The sequence below is a fragment of the Rhamphochromis sp. 'chilingali' genome (assembly GCF_963969265.1).
Source record: "Rhamphochromis sp. 'chilingali' genome assembly, chromosome: 2".
NCBI lineage: Eukaryota > Metazoa > Chordata > Actinopteri > Cichliformes > Cichlidae > Rhamphochromis > Rhamphochromis sp. 'chilingali'.
In genome coordinates this window covers 45,440,256-45,456,443 of record NC_137930.1, presented here as the reverse complement: position 1 = coordinate 45,456,443, position 16,188 = coordinate 45,440,256, and positions in this window count along the sequence as shown.

Below are 16,188 nucleotides of genomic sequence, written 5' to 3'. Positions count from 1 at the left end.
CCTTTGACCCACTGAGCAATAGGGAAGAACTGACCTTTGAGGGACACACAGGATCACGAAGCCCTGAATTGTACATGCCTCTGAAGATAAACAATAACTCGGGTTTTAAAGAAAGTGGTTAATTAGCTTCTGAAAAGTAAATAACTGATCTCCATTTAACTATATCAAAGAAGGCATTGGAATATTTTTAGTGAGAAGCTGAACTTTGAACAACTTGTATTGGGAAATCTTTGTTCAAAAGACAGCAGTACTGTCAACAACTTTATTTATGAGGGTTATCATAAACTGTTCTTCGCTGTCATTTTGTGGTGGTATTAGTCTGCTGGTATGTTTAAGTTATTAACTACACGTTCTCAGTTAAATAATGTTTGAATGAAATAACGCAAATTGTGAAAGTTTTTCATGAGTAATGTGAAGACTGTAATCTAAGATACTGAATAGTTTAATTAAATAAATTGACCTTTGTCATTCTTTGCATAATATAATGTGGATTATCACACATATCAAGCATGAAAAGAGGAATTTAAAGAAACTTCACATTTGAAAACTATTTTAAAAATTAGGTTGGGTTCACCTTAGGCTGCACTTTCTATCACAGCTTAATAATGTGGAAATTAAAAACAAAACAAAACGGTAATAATATGGAAGTTTATCAGTGATGGATAAACCATTTTACTGGCAAAATGTATCTATTTTAAAAAAGCACCTTATGTGCTCAAGTGCTCTGGCTTAAAGACTCACCAGTTTGGCTTTGCGTCATTTTATCAGCTGAGACCTGCAGTATGGTCAGTTTAAATCAGCTGACAGATTTTCTTTCAGTGCTTCACCAGCTGTGACAGTGACACAGAGTGACAGTGAGCAGACGGACGCTTTACGCAAAGAGCAGATAGCTGTTAGCCAACAGCCTGGGATACAGCGATTACCGCTGTCACTGCTCCACAACCTGGGCCACCAACTGTCACTATATTGAGCTACATCACGCACAAGGCAAGGCGGCACGTGCCTAGTTACACATGCCAATCTGCAAAGACCTACGATATACAGCCCCTCGTTACATTCTTTACATTAAACCCAAACGGAGCATTTTTTCATATATTGTACCATATGGATGGAGAACATGTACCATATTCTTTAATCCAAGGACAGCCATGTACTTGATTTCCTCTCTACATCTTTTGATAAACACACTCCCACTCCTGTCCTCATCTGTGGTGCCGTCTGACCCAGCCATTCTTGATAATGATGATATAAACATGGAGCAAGTCAGTGTTGGTAATGCTGACAGACCAAGTCAGCACCCACACATCCAGTTGCTCACTTTACTCTCCACTTCGCAAATCCCAATACAAACTAACCCCCACCATAGCCAGCACTCCCTGGCTCCCTCAATCCCATCATCCCTGCGTAGGGCCGGCTGCCCACAGGTCTCGTGCATGGCTATGCCGTCTTAAAGGATCTCCCTACCGTTAATGCCACTTAAGCACAAAGCACTTCAGCTGAGGAAGGCTCAGCGCCGACAGTGCCTCCCTGTAGATCAAACATCACCATCCCACAGCCGGCTGTGTGCTGGCTGGCCCTTTTCCGGCTCAGCATGCTACAGCAAGCTGCTGGAACAGGAAGGGTGGGGGTTACTGTACCACAGCCTGCAATGACTGTAAGGGCTGTGGGAGTTTGCCAGCAGCAGAAAGAACAAGGGAAAGACTGAAAGTTAATGGGATTTGATGTGACCACACAGAGATCACACAGAGGTCCACCTGCTTCTTTTGACTGATGTATATGCACCTTTAAACATTTCTGGAAATCACGTTAAATGCTGATTTAAGAATATGGTGGCTATGTAGTATTCGTTGTGACAGCGTTACACACAATGTCAGGTAATGCAGCCCAAGTAACTAGACATGTTACACAGAATATCAACTTAAAACAAATTTAAACGATATTATAAATAACCTGTAATATTACTCTGTTCTATTACAATACAATGGCAGATTAAGCCAGATATCCGCTGACTGGCTGATACCTCAGAGTTAGGTGTTAAATATTACTGTATGGCAGCTATCTAGCTGACATAATGTCAACATATCATGCATGTGCACTGTTTTAAAACTAACAGCTTTCCAAGGTTTGTGCCATTGCTGCTCTGATTCAGTACAGCGATAAACGGGAGGAACAACTGGCTCACTGAGGTGGGAGAAGTGGACTGTCTGGAACAGCAAAGCAACTGTGTGGTTGCAAATGACAGTGCCAGTCACCCAGGAGCGCCTGCAAGTCACCATAGCAACAGGAACTGCATCTCTGAGGTATATCTGTGGACTGATTTTCAGTCATTACATTTTGTTAAATTTGGTTCATAAACTGGTGACAAGATATTTTGCGCCCTCCTTCAAACAATTAAAAAATGCTGTGTTCAAATGAAATTAGTGATTACAACATGTGGAATCTTGTACGCTAGCACTCAAATAAAAATTCTAAATTGTGAAGAGCTCAATAAATCAAAACCTAATGTTATAGCATAAGGAGCTTAATTTTAAAATGAATGTAGGTATTTTATATGTTCCTCTCCCAAAGTGATTTTGAGCAGTTGGTCCACGCTTTTATGCCAAGCAGGTTAGACTACAGAATCACTATTCCTTCGGTTAGTTCATAAAGCAGATTCTGTCCCCAGAATTGAGGGAGTTTTCAATTACTGTGGATTCTCTGGAACAAGCTGTCTGCTGACCTGAGGTCAGATACAACAGTGTCTACATTCAAAAACAGACATGAAACCTTTTGAATCTCATAAGCCTACACTTATTTGCTAAGTGTGTATGTTATCTTGTACTTTTTTGAAAAGTTTTTCCATTTTCATTATAAACCTAAATATGTTTTTGTCGTCTGTGTTAAGCACATTAAACACACAGAGTTTGAGTACAATGAAATGTGCTATATAAATAAAATTGCCATTGCAATGAAGTGGTAAAATAATTGTCCTCAGGTAAGCTAAGCTGAAAAAACAAAAACAAATGGCCTGTATTTGTATAGCGCTTTTCTAGTCCCTAAGGACCCCAAAGCGCTTCACACAACCAGTCATCCACCCATTCACACACACATTCACACACTGGTGATGGCAAGCTACATTGTAGCCACAGCCACCCTGGGGCGCACTGACAGAGGCGATAGGCAAACTGTCCAGCTGCATGTCCATTAACCTGTCTTTTTGTTAGTGCCACTGTCTCCAAACAATACATCATAGCAGATCTGACTAACGTCTTATAAACTTTCCCTTTTCACGCTTGCTGCTGTCTTTTTGTCCCAAATCACCCCTTGTCTCCACCCACTCTACTCTGGCTGTACTCCCTTTTTCTTGGGTGGTTGACCCCAGGTATTTAAAGTAACTACCTCTCTTCCTTGCAGCTTCACCATTACACCTTTCTCTCATTCACGTGCATGTATTCTGGCTTGCTTCTGCTGAGTTTTAATGCTGCTGTTTTTTTCCAACATGACAGCTGCACCTTCAAACTCCAAATGTTTTGACAAATTTCAAAGGTTACTCAGTGTTCCTCTGTGTTTTCAGGTCTGACACTCTCTCACAGCATGATAAAGAAGATATGGAAATCACTTCAGTTTGTCATCCAGTAAAAGTGAAATTCACTTCACTGACTGAATAAGAAATTTTACTGATACACAGCAAAAGAAGAGCAGCTGATCAGTTTTCTAATCTGTCTTCTAGTAGTAGCAATTTCATTAATATCAAACATTAGGAGCAAACATAAAAATGTTTATTTACATATATATTACACATAACATTATGAGTACTGATGTGTGAAGTGAAAAACAATGATTATCTCTTCAACATGGCACCTGTTAGTGGGTGGAATAGAATAACATGGAGGAAGTGAACATTTTGTCCTTAAAGTTGACGTGTTAAAAGCAGGACAATGGACAAGCAAAAGGTTTTCAGCAAGTTTGACAAGTTTCAAATTGTGATGGCTAGATGACATGTTTAGAATACCACCAAAATTGCAGCTCTTGTGGAGTGTACCCAGTCTGCAGTGGTCAGCATCTAATAAAAGTGATCCAAGGAAGAAACAGTGGTGAACCAACAACCGGTGGTGGGTGGCCAAAGCTCACTAATGCACGCGGACAGTGAAGGCTGGATCTTGTGGTCCAGTCCAACAGATTGGTTACTGTAGCTCAAATTGAAAAGGTTCATACTGGTTCTGGTAGAAAGGTGTCAGAAGACACAGTGCATCACAGTTTGTTGTGCATGGGGCTGCATAGCTGGAGACCATTCAAGGCCCCCGTGCTGACCTCTGTCATGAATAAGGCATGGTCTGATGAATCATGTTTTATACCACGTCGTTGGCCGGGTGCGTTCATTGCTTACTTGGGGAACACATGGCACCAGGAAGCACTATGGAAAGAAAGCAAGCCAGCGGAGGTACTGAGACGCTTTGGAACAATCTTCTCTATTTATTTAGTTGCGCTGCAGGCTGCATGATGTAACTTTGAAGATAAAGTTTGGGGCTTGGGTGGATATTCACAGTGACTAGAGCTCATCAGAACTGCTGTGAAAATTATTGTTACATGCTTGTCTTTATTTTTTTTGCCTCTTTATTTCGTTTATGTGAGCAAGCAGTTGTACAACTTGCTTCAAAAGTACAGAATCTTTAGTGTTTATGTAAAAAAAACACTTCCTGCCTTCCTGGCGCCTGCTCCTGACTTAGCCACAACACAGCGCGCCCCCCCCCCCCCCCCCTCCCCCCCCCCCCCCTTCACTGCTTAGGAAAACCGTCTGTGAGGTCATGGGGCTACAGTGTGTTTAGCAGAGGGGCAGTCCACAGAGACTTAACTGAGCACTTCTGATAGAGCATGACAAATTTTTCACAAGTTTAGATCCAATACTGCAAGCTAAAAATGAAAAATGAAAACTCTTATATGGACATAAAACAAGATTCCAAGAAAGAAGAACAATGTTGAACCACCTCTGAGTTCACAAAACAAGAAAATAATGACAATTTTAAAAGGTAAAAGGTGAAAGGTAAGGGGCGAGGCACAGCTGTTGATGGAATGGAGAGCAGACTTAATGAAATCAATCAGTTTACCAAAGAGGGATTCCCCTCTTTTAGTCACTACACTGATAGCTTTCCAAATGGGTGGAATCTGTTTTGTGCTATTAATCTCTGATTGATCTGTGGACCAGCTCTTTGAACTAAAGAACAAAGGCTTCCTATGGGGTTACACAGGTCAAGATTAATGATGCGTGAAATCAAGGCTTCAAAGCGGTAAACCAGGAGAAGACACTTATTATCCCATGGGAAGATTGATGTTTCTCCAATTCATATCTGTCTACAAAATTTCTATGGAATTTTGACAACCTTTTTGTCTAAAAATAATAGAAAATAATCAGGTAAAAACTGAACTTCAACGCAGAGTCCAAGGTTTAGGTTCCTCTGTTGTTGACTAAGCAAGAACAAAGGTTTTTCCTGCATATTTAGGGCACCTGACATTTACAACTTCAGTCATTAATCGGTACAGGAATTATACAGTAATATTTCTGACAACACAATTTGCTCCTTGCTTTCTGTTGTCTGTGACCACTTTCTTCTTGGTCACAGACAACAGAGGAGAGACATTGACAAATGGATGGAGAATAATTGGATGTAGAAGCGGGAGGGAAACAGGAGTGCGGAGTGGAGAGTGGAGAGAGAAAGATGAACCCAGAGGGAAGGAAGCCACAAAAGAGACTATTTCAATTCAATTCAATTTATATAACACAAAATTGTAACTAAACAACCCTCACTTCCAGGCTGTTTAAATTGTATATTGTATGGTAAAGTCCATAATAATATTAGCATAAAACCCCAGTAGTCAGACGACTGCCTACATGCAAGCAAAAGCGGAAGGGAAAAACTCCCATTTAACAGGAAGAAACGTATTGAAGAGCAGCCATCTGCTGTAACCATCTCGGGGTTAGGGGAAAGTTAAGAGAGCAAAGAGAGACCGGACAAATATACATATATGGGAGAAAGCCAGAGTTTAATGTTAATTACAAATGATAAAATAGTGGTGTAAAAACATAAAGAAGGAAAAGAGGTGAGTGAAGAAGAAAAAGCCATAAGCTTCTTGGATAGATGAAGCTGTGTATCATCTGCATAGCAATGAAAATATACGCTTGGTTAAGTAAAGGCCTTTTAAGTGGTGGTTTAAACACTGCCACCTTAAAACCCTGTGGTATGTAGCCAAATATGTTGATGGAATTACTGAATACAAGTTAACTCAGAAAGATCAATTGGAGATAAAGAGTCTACATAAATATAAGTGGTTTTAAAGGTTGATATGTGTGTCTGATAATAATGGTCTGTCTGAGGAATGGCTGTGAAATTTTTTTCCACTCCTCTTAAAATTTTAGTAAGGACGTCATTTAACTTCTTTAAAAAAAATTAAACTAGTTTATGCTAGTTTAGGTTAAACTCAGCTCAACAGAGCTTTGACTCGATTCAGTGTGGCTACAGTGTTGAATTACACCCAGAGAAAATTATAAACTTTGACATTGTTTGGCAAAATTGCAAACTGACTCAACTGTGTGTCGTTACTGCTCAGATGAATTATGATCTTACCAAATCCACATTTATCCCTAGCCACCAGTTTCAGACCAGTGTCACCTGCTCTGGCCCCAGCAATATAATTAACTAGACAGATACCCTAGAGACACCCACTGGTGATATCTCTAGTTTCAGTTTTTTTGAGTCACCAGTGACCAGATTTTTGTCCTTGTAAGTAGTGTCACAAATGTGAACATATCAGTGGTGTATCGGGCACTTCAGTTTCAGTCAAGCCTCCTTTCACCCAGCTAGGTCTGGCTTCCCAGCTGCTTTCAAACATCTACAAGGGCCTAGCTACCTAGAGGGTTATTTTCAAAGGTGTGGAGCTGTGTCTCCAAAGAACCAAGTCTGGCCTCTAAATTTATAACCTGGCAACATTTATTACAAGTTCCATTAACATTAAAGGAGACAGAGGAGTAACTAAACATTTGACAACCTGAGCAGGAACATGCCGGTGAGACAGTTGCTTGTGCAATGCTGCGGGTGTTTCGATTAGGATCTAAGCTAATAGCTACGCTAAGCTAGTGAATCCCTAAAGACAAAATGAGTGAGTATGTATATAATTTGCTGGGGACTTAAAATAAAGTGAGCACTATTTAAAAGTTAGCAAGTTGTTTAGCAAGCTACACAAATTTCACTATTAAAGTAAAGTGTTTCCTACCGCATCAGGAAACACTTCCAATATAGTAGCGCAGTTAGAGCACCACCGAGCCACATTAGCAACTAAAAATGAAAATAGTGTTTCTTCTTGGAGGCAGTAGAGTAGTCTGCAGTGTGTGGGCCTTCACCAACACCTGGTAGGGATTAGATGAAGGATGATGGGTGGGACTAAAGGAAAGACTCTATTGTTTTGGCAGGTTGCAGATAAGTGTTTGTGGGGAAGAAGGGTTTTTCCAAAACACTTGCTTTGAAGTTTCTATTTCTTAAATAAGATTATCTTAACTTAAACCCCAAATGAACAAACACACTCACACCTATATCTATATGTGGGACTTAAACTTGAGTTTTATGGGGTTTAAGATATTTAGAAGAGAAAACCTTTCAAGTTTAAGCAGAAAATTAGGAGCAACTTTGCTATTTGACATTTAGTGAAAAGGTAAAAAGAAAACAGTGGCATGACACTAGGGCTTGCTTATTAAAATCTTTCCCTTGAGTATTTAACTCTGGCAAGCTAAATCAAAGGGTGAAAAAACATGTGAGCTATAAAAGTGTGTCCAACACTTGCATTTCTGCTTTTGTGCAGATGGTTTGTTATTCATGTGCAGCTGTTTCTCTAAGTTTTGTGCAATAGGGGAAAGGCTTTAATTGCAGGGCTGACAGCTAGTATGACAGGATTAAACTGCCTTATTCGTTATTATTATAATAATAATTATTATTAATATTGTTGTTGTTATTGTTCTTGTTGTATTTTTAGTCATTATGAACTGAGTTTTACATTATGTAAAGTTCCCCAACTTTGTGGGTTTTTGTTTGCCGTATTAACACACGTGAATCACATCCAGACCTTTTAAGACAAAAGCTCTGACTGAGCAATGATGTCTAGTTTCTTGGTTATGACAGTGTCAGGGATGTTTATAAATGTAAATCACTTCACCCTTATTTTTGTGTTAACCCATATTTATACTGTATGTAAGAGTATAGTGTAAGTGTAACAATGAACAGTAGCAAAAGTGGTGCATCAACAGCAGGTTGAAAGGCAGGCAGGTGCTATGTAAATCCGATGAGTAAATATAACGAGGGTGGAAGGATAAGATAGGGTGAAAGGGATCAGAGGAATGGAGTCAGGAGACATCATTGTCACGTACTAGGAAGTGGGCAACACAGTGGTGCATTGTGGGAGTTGACACAGAGGCTCAAAAACGCTGAATAAAGAGCTTTGGTTTGGTGCTGTGTTGAAAGCACTAGAATGTAAAAAGAGGCCAGAAGCATCCATTCAGAATAAAAAAAAACTTTTACTCTGTCCTATTAAATGCTTTAATTTTGCACTCTTAAATCTTATTAACTGATTTTTCTGCCCCTAAGTAAGCATGGAAATTTAAATAAAAGTGCATACATTACGATTATTTTGTTAATTATTGATGGTCTAAGATGACAACTTGCTAAAGTCTTAGCTGCTTGTCAAGATTGCTGAAAAACTACATTTTCCTATATGTTTTAGTGTAATTTGGGGGATATTTTTGAACATGTTTTCTACTGAGGATTTACATTTTGTACTGCAACCTTTTAGGCGATGTGTTTATGTATAATCACACTATCACTGTATGTTTAAACCAAAAATGATTGCCATTATACAGGAAACATTTGGCCTTAAAATTATTACAGGTTGGTACTATAGTAAATTTCCCCCACAAAATGTATTCCATTAGCTTTGATAAGAAACTTGTTGTAAATGATGAAATTTTAATTCCACCAAGCCACTTCAGTTGAAAGGTTTAAGTTGTGTTTTTCATGTACTTTCTTGCACTGTTTTGTCATGCCTCATGTTAACTTTCACACACTGAATCAAATGTGAAGCTTGAGAGAACTTGACCCAGTGTGACAGGGAATGTGGGATGTCCTGGCATCTTCAGGGCCCGGCTGTGACAACAGGCTTAGAGAAAACACTATTAACCAGGAAAGGATTCTTGAGTCGCGAGCCAAACACATGACTAAAGAGACACATGGAGAGCTGATAGGAAAGGAGTAGTGACACAGTTACCACATGAAGAGAGCGTATCACACTTTCAGGATCTGTTAAGCTGTCTGTCAATCTCAAAGATAAAGACAACATGTGAGCTGTTTGCTTAAAAACTTAAAACAAGAAGCTTTTAATTACACTGGCAGTGTTAAAAATCTTGTCCTTTAACTTGTAATTCACAAGGTAATTAACTGCATAAGCATTGCTTCTACTATTCAGCCATATAAATAAAATAAATATTACACTACCAAATCAGGAGTAACACAGACTGTGTTTTCTCTGGCAGATAGTAGCTAGCTGAAATGGCAAAGGGTGGAACAACCAAAATAATTGTAGAAACTCTGTGTGGTAAAACAATAGGGAAAAGATGAAGGAGGAGAGACCAAGTAAATCACGAGTAAACCTCAGACAAGTATTCATTTGGAAGGAGCTTCAGATTCAAAAGCAACATTTGGTTTCTTATATTTAAATGTAACTCAGCCTACCTAGATAACTACAACTGGGTAACCGTCACAACTTTCTGTATTTGGCAGTGTTACAAGTACCAGCATGTTTGAGATTATCAATGGCAAGGTGCTAAGCATGTCTACCTGACCCGTTAAGCTTCTTATGACATCTGTCAGCTAACAGAAAGTGTTCCTGGAGTGCTGTAAATCCCCACACTGCATGTGGGGATTCTTTTAACTATTAATATAATATGGCTTTCTTTCTTTCTTTTTTTAAGTAAAGCAAAAGTCAGAAAATCCTGAAAAATCCACAACTAAAGATATATATATATATATATATATATATATATATATATATATATATATATATAGAGTTAGTTGCTGCTTAAGTGTGCTCACCTTCAAGAAAACTGCAAATCTGGCGTTAAGGTCTTTGAATATTCTTCTGAAACACTGACAAAGTGCAGTGCTTTTCAATAGGTGTGTTTTTCCTTATCAAAAACATTAATGTAGAGGTTGAGATATGAAAAAATCCTGCCAGGAGGCTGAAAAAGTCAATCAATGTTGCATTTTTAAATCATTTTTATTAGTTTAGACATATGAGACGAGAAAGGGAGGAAGAAAAATCTACTACAGCTACAGTGTTGTTTCACTGAGATCAAACTGACATCAGCAGAATACATCATGGTGGAAATAAACTGTTACACTTGGCCACAGCAGCACTGGTAGATATTGGCAGGTATTATAGACATTTCAGGCTAATGATTCATGCAGAGAGGCAACATTGCCCATTTATGGTAAGATTGTGAGAGAGATTGTGTAAATTGAGTTTTGGCCCAGTCTGTGTTTGTCCCTTACATTGTGGTGTATCTAAATCAGCCTGTAAAAGACTAAACTCCTAATATACTGTATGGATCATTCCTCGCAAGGTGAATAACAGCCAGAAAATTATTGTATTTAGTGTGTGTGTGTGTGTGTGTGTGTGTGTGTGTGTGTGTGTGTGTGTGTCTGTGTGTGTGTGTGTGTGTGTGTGTGTGTGTGTGTGTGTGTGTGTGTGTGTGTGTGTGTGTGTGAGAGGGAGAGAGAGAGAGAGAGAGAGAGAGAGAGAGAGAAGGGTTAATAGGATATAGCAGTCAGAGCTGCTACCCACAGCCCAGATGGCACTTCCCATAAATCTGTGTTCCTCTGCATGCGTGCGTACACACACACACACACACACACACACACACACACACACACACACACACACACACACACACACACACACACACACAGTTTGGAGCAAGTCGCTGCTTAAGTGTGCTCACCAGAACGGCAAATAGTAAGTCAAAAGACAAAGTGGTTTCAGATCAAATGTACTCTGGAGGCTCACCAAGTCGGTTGAGGCAAAGCAGGAAGGATGCGTGTCCCACTAGAATGACCTTCAACCCACATGGCCCAGGAGCAATAACACCCCATGATGTCAGGAAGTCCACCGCTTCCTTATCTGAGGAACTGAGACGACCTGTTCCCACATTGTGTCCCTTACTCCAAAGAAAAAAGAACAGGGGGGAAAAAAACGCTGAAACGGAGCCACATCGGAAGTCCAGCAGGATTTGTGGGAAGGGAGTTGGAGAGATTTATATTCTGTTTTGTTTTAGCCAAACGTGAGTACAGGGACAGGGTGGAACAACAGTTTGACAACCCTCGGAGTATGTGGCAGGGACTAAACACGATCACAGACTTTAGAGGGAAAACCAGCACACCGCAGACCACGGCCTCTCTGTGTGAGGATCTAAACGTATTCTACGCTAGATTCGACACAGCGAACACCATGAGACCGGACAGTGTGCGCACCGCGGATGACGTCAGTGCGCACACTGTGTCTGAGGAGGATGTGCGGAGGTGCTTCAGGAAGGTGAACGCACGCAAAGCTACTGGTCCGGACGGGATTCCCGGCCGCGTCCTCAGGTCATGCGCGGCTCAGCTGGCTGGAGTGTTCACGCACATCTTCAACCTTTCCCTCTCTCTGTCTGTAGTCCCAGCCTGCTTCAAAATGGCCACCATCGTCCCTGTACCCAAATCCTCCACCATCTCCTCATTGAACGACTGGCGACCTGTAGCCCTGACCCCCATCGTAAGCAAATGCTTCGAGAAGCTGGTCAGGGACTTCATCTGCTCTGCACTACCCGACTCACTGGACCCTCTACAGTTTGCATACCGCCACAACAGGTCCACTGATGATGCCATAGCCCTGACACTACACACTGCCCTGTCACACCTGGAGAAGAGAGACACGTATGTGAGGATGCTGTTTGTAGATTACAGTTCAGCATTCAATACCATCGTTCCCTCGAAGCTGGACAGGAAACTGCAGGATCTAGGACTGAGCAGCTCCCTCTGCAGCTGGATCCTTAGCTTCCTGTCTGACAGACGCCAGGTGGTCAGACTGGGCAGCATCACCTCATCCCCCATCACACTGAACACTGGTGCTCCACAGGGGTGTGTACTGAGCCCTCTCCTGTACTCACTCTACACCTACGACTGCACAGCCACTAACAGCTCCAACATCATTGTGAAGTTTGCGGACGACACTACAGTGGTGGGTCTTATCACCAACGGTGATGAGACGGCTTACAGGGAGGAGGTCAGCGCCCTGACCCACTGGTGTCAAGACAACCATCTCACCCTCAACGTCGCAAAGACAAAGGAGTTGATAGTGGACTTCCGGAGGTGCAGAGAAGTACACACCCCCATCACCATCAACGGCGCTGCTGTGGAGAGAGTGAGCAGCTTCCGGTTCCTTGGAGTACACCTGGCTGAGGATCTTACGTGGTCAGTACACACAAACAAAACAGTGAAGAAGGCGCAGCAGCGCCTCTTCTTTCTCAGGAGACTGAAAAGATTCGGCATGAGCCCCCGCATCCTCAGGACCTTCTATCGCTGTGCCATTGAGAGCATCCTCACTGGATGCATCACCACCTGGTATGGCAACAGCACCGCCTACAACTGCAAAGCTCTCCAGCGAGTAGTGCGGTGCTCTGAATGGATAATTGGAGGTGAGCTTCCCTCCCTCCAAGACATCTACAGGAAGCGCTGGCTGAGGAAAGCGGGGAGGATCATCAAGGACTCCAGTCACCCCAGCCATAAACTGTTCAGACTGCTTCCATCAGGAAGGAGGTTCTGCAGCATCCGGTCCCGTACCAGCAGACTGAGAGACAGCTTTTTCCATCAGGCCATCAGACTGATGAACACGTCATAGACACCTCAGCTTCACTACTGGAACTTCAACATTATGCACTCCACACTGTATATAAATGCCACTTGTTTTGCACATATTCAACTCTGTATATTTTATATATTTTATTATTATTATTATTATTATTATTTTATTTTATTTTTTTACTATTTAATTTGTAAAAATGTGTATACACACACACACACACACACACACACACACACACACACACACACGCAGGAAAATATTTAGTATACACATCCAGAAATGCATACACTATTATATATTGTACATATATTTATTAGTTTCAGGTTGGCCATTCTTGTATTTTGCTCGTTTGTGTTGTTGTGTTTGCACATCTCTGTTGCTTGTGGGGCTCGCACACAAGAATTTCACTCGCATGTGCTGTGCCAGTGTGCCTGCACATGTGATGTGACAATAAAAAAAAAAATAAAAAAAAAGTGATTTGATTTGATTTGTGATTTGATTTTATGTTTTTTTTTTTCTTTCGTTTTCTGGGAAGTCAAAAAAAAAAAAAGCTGAGTTTGAGATTAGCCTGATAAGGCAACTGTGAGGTATTCAGGGTCTTCGTCTCAAATTATGATTCCTGTACTTTACAATGTTGAAAAAAATCTTCCTTCGCACTGCCAGAAAGTAGATCTAACAAAATGATGTTAGTCCTGTGTTTTTACAGTCATGCACACACAATATTGAGATTAAGGTTGCATTTGGAAGTCATAGCTTTTTTAAATAGATGAAAACAAACGTTCTAAGCTGAAATATTCCTATAAAGTTTACTTCTTTTAACTTTGCATTATCAGCTATTTAAGAGAGCTGCTCCTCTTTTTAGCTGCACAATGTGTTTACAGGCAGAAAAAAAAAGAAGACAACTCCTGTTTAGCAGTTAAATTGAAAGTCTTAACCCAATCTGTGCAAGCAGGAAGCCTTAGGAAGTGCTTAAGACTTGATTATTATGTTTTTCTCTCAAAAACAGCCATAAGAGCTTTCATTATAATTGCATTGTAAAAGCACTGCTGAAATAGTCACCTGTATTAAATATGGGATAAAAATATGTCATGTAAGCACAACTATTTAGGATTCGATACACGCTGTGCCCAGGATACAGGAAGTCTGAGGAGAAACAAATTCCATTTTATTGGCACACAAAGGGATGGAAAAGGCTGAACCTTGTGTACATGCATCTGTGCTTCTCGTAAGTGAAAAAGAGGAACAGGAAGGCTAAAAGACAGACGGAGAGAAACTTAGCTTAGGGATCAAATGACAACAAACAGATCTACAGGTTGCTTTGAACCTTCTCAGTGCGGAAGTAAACTGTTTTTTTTTTCTTCTGAGCTCTCTTTTTTCATTACGTTTCTTTTTGCCCCCCTTTCTACCGGAGATAAGCTTTAACATGCTAAACCCTGTAAAAACAGGCCTAAGTGTTTAAGCTGAGACCATTCTGCAAAGATATCCTAATTTGTGATGCTGCATCAAGCTGCTGTAGTGTGTGGCACAGGGGGGAGATTCCTAGTTGCATGGCAGAGTAAGACTGCAAATACACATGGCCTTGTTTAAAAAGATGACGGCCCCAAAGGTTGGAGCTCACACTGGAATTACTTTTATAATCAAATTTTACTTGTGGCTTTATTTCCATCATTCCAAAGTCTCTGTTGTGACCTCCAGCGTAAGCAACCACTTAAGATAACTTCTTTGCGTATCTGTATTGCCAAGACATATTCCCAAATATTTATGATTCCTTATAAATAAAATAATGAAAATAAACAATTAGTTAAGGTCAGTTCAGAGAATCTTTTCAACACTGTTTTTAAAAACATTTTTTTCATCTTCCTACCAGCAACATGTGTCCTCATTTTTAGATGCTGAACCAAAGGCAGTGATTAAGGGCTGTACAAGTGTCACATCATACAGTAAATGAAGTAGCATGAATATCTTTCTGTGCATGTGCATCTTAAATAAAGTACAATCAGTAACTGTTAAAGCCATATGATGAGACCAGTGAGAGCCAGTACTATACTGCAACTTAATAGGCGTGGGTGGAGGGCCCCCTTCTCCCCCGCAGTCTTTCTTCTTTTTCCCCTCCTTTCTCTTTTTTTTCTGGCCTCCATTTATCACCTCATCCACCTCGCATGGGTTACCATGGAATGTCTGAAAAGACAATCCCATGTTTTTTTTAGAAATGGTGTAGGAGCAGTAAAATAATAAGAGAAGTTGTTCAGTTGGGCACTAAAGGCGTTTGCTTTCCAGCTTGTGCTGGGTTTGGGGCAACAAGCAGGTTTACCAGGTAAAATAATATTACATGAAAAAAGGTTTGTGGCAAAGATTAGCATCTGAAAACAGAAGAGTTATTTTAACAGCAGGGCATATTTTAAAGCAAAAACAGAATTATCTTCTTGACATTCTTGAAAAACCTGTGAAACACAGGTTTTCACACATTTGATCTGTTAAACTGCAGGAGAATTTTAAAAACTTTGTTCAACTTTGTGTTTTATTGATTTTTCTTAATGTTAAAGAAAATAAGTGAAGTGAAAACTGTATGTTAGCTGTTTCTTAATGTCAGCTTTCAGTGCTGTAAACTTAACGCCTCTGTTGTGCTGGGGTTGACAGTTTATCTCTTAAATTCTGCACAAATAAAGACACCAGCTTTTTTCTATTTTTCTTTTGGGGATTTGGGTTGACAGAACCTTAAAAAGATCAAATCTGAAGGATAAAGATTTACATCCCCGTTTTAAATTAGCTTTACATCCTTTTTTTCTTGACCGGCCACCATATTTACAGCAGACAAAGAAGAGCAGATAAGGCTCATTTAATAATATAGTCAATACTGGTTTGACAAGTCCTTCAAATAGGCATCAGAGCATTGCTTCCGCAAATAATTCCATGTTTAATTAACTGAAGGACATATGCGTACACACACACAATCATCATTCAGTAGTAAACTGTGACCGTGCAATTGCCTGGTGGCAAGTCCGGTTGTTACAGCTCCTTCCTCAATATAAACAGGAAGCCCCTCCTCTAGGAAGCTATTAACATGTTATGGGATCATGTTCACAATGCACTAACAACACACACAGCGCTTATGCTCACTGTAAAGCAAGTTCTGTGTGCACTTAACGAGATCTAAGTGGAAGTGAAGGGGGAAGCTGGTCATTAAATGTTTGCATGTGAGTCTCCTGCTTCAGTGCACAAAAGATTTTGTGACTACGTTTGTTGGTTTGTGTGTTTTCACTTATACAAAGTAATGAG